Genomic DNA, 1765 nt, shown 5'->3' on the forward strand with positions numbered 1-1765 from the left:
GAACGGCTTCCACTCTTCTTCCACTGGAGTGTTTGTTGGAGAAGGAGGAGAAGGCTAGAGAATAGAAAGGGAAGAAGTCACACAAGAACAGCACTAAGAACGGCTTCCACTCTTCTTCCACTGGAGTGTTTGTTGGAGAAGGAGGAGAAGGCTAGAGAATAGAAAGGGAAGAAGTCACACAAGAACAGCACTAAGAACGGCTTCCACTCTTCTTCCACTGGAGTGTTTGTTGGAGAAGGAATAGGCTAGAGAATAGAAAGGGAAGAAGCCACACAAGAACAGCACTAAGAACGGCTTCCACTCTTCTTCCACTGGAGTGTTTGTTGGAGAAGGAGGAGAAGGCTAGAGAATAGAAAGGGAAGAAGCCACACAAGAACAGCACTAAGAACGGCTTCCACTCTTCTTCCACTGGAGTGTTTGTTGGAGAAGGAGGAGAAGGCTAGAGAATAGAAAGGGAAGAAGCCACACAAGAACAGCACTAAGAACGGCTTCCACTCTTCTTCCACTGGAGTGTTTGTTGGAGAAGGAATAGGCTAGAGAATAGAAAGGGAAGAAGTCACACAAGAACAGCACTAAGAACGGCTTCCACTCTTCTTCCACTGGAGTGTTTGTTGGAGAAGGAGGAGAAGGCTAGAGAATAGAAAGGGAAGAAGTCACACAAGAACAGCACTAAGAACGGCTTCCACTCTTCTTCCACTGGAGTGTTTGTTGGAGAAGGAGGAGAAGGCTAGAGAATAGAAAGGGAAGAAGTCACACAAGAACAGCACTAAGAACGGCTTCCACTCTTCTTCCACTGGAGTGTTTGTTGGAGAAGGAGGAGAAGGCTAGAGAATAGAAAGGGAAGAAGTCACAAGAACAGCACTAAGAACGGCTTCCACTCTTCTTCCACTGGAGTGTTTGTTGGAGAAGGAGGAGAAGGCTAGAGAATAGAAAGGGAAGAAGTCACACAAGAACAGCACTAAGAACGGCTTCCACTCTTCTTCCACTGGAGTGTTTGTTGGAGAAGGAGGAGAAGGCTAGAGAATAGAAAGGGAAGAAGTCACACAAGAACAGCACTAAGAACGGCTTCCACTCTTCTTCCACTGGAGTGTTTGTTGGAGAAGGAGGAGAAGGCTAGAGAATAGAAAGGGAAGAAGTCACACAAGAACAGCACTAAGAACGGCTTCCACTCTTCTTCCACTGGAGTGTTTGTTGGAGAAGGAGGAGAAGGCTAGAGAATAGAAAGGGAAGAAGTCACACAAGAACAGCACTAAGAACGGCTTCCACTCTTCTTCCACTGGAGTGTTTGTTGGAGAAGGAATAGGCTAGAGAATAGAAAGGGAAGAAGCCACACAAGAACAGCACTAAGAACGGCTTCCACTCTTCTTCCACTGGAGTGTTTGTTGGAGAAGGAGGAGAAGGCTAGAGAATAGAAAGGGAAGAAGCCACACAAGAACAGCACTAAGAACGGCTTCCACTCTTCTTCCACTGGAGTGTTTGTTGGAGAAGGAGGAGAAGGCTAGAGAATAGAAAGGGAAGAAGCCACACAAGAACATCACTAAGAATGACTTCCACTCTTCTTCCACTGGAGTGTTTGTTGGAGAAGGAGGAGAAGGCTAGAGAATAGAAAGGGAAGAAGTCACACAAGAACAGCACTAAGAACGGCTTCCACTCTTCTTCCACTGGAGTGTTTGTTGGAGAAGGAGGAGAAGGCTAGAGAATAGAAAGGGAAGAAGTCACACAAGAACAGCACTAAGAACGGCTTCCACTCTTCTTCCACTGGAGT

This window comes from Oncorhynchus clarkii, chromosome 12, assembly GCF_045791955.1.
Source record: "Oncorhynchus clarkii lewisi isolate Uvic-CL-2024 chromosome 12, UVic_Ocla_1.0, whole genome shotgun sequence".
Taxonomy (NCBI): domain Eukaryota; kingdom Metazoa; phylum Chordata; class Actinopteri; order Salmoniformes; family Salmonidae; genus Oncorhynchus; species Oncorhynchus clarkii.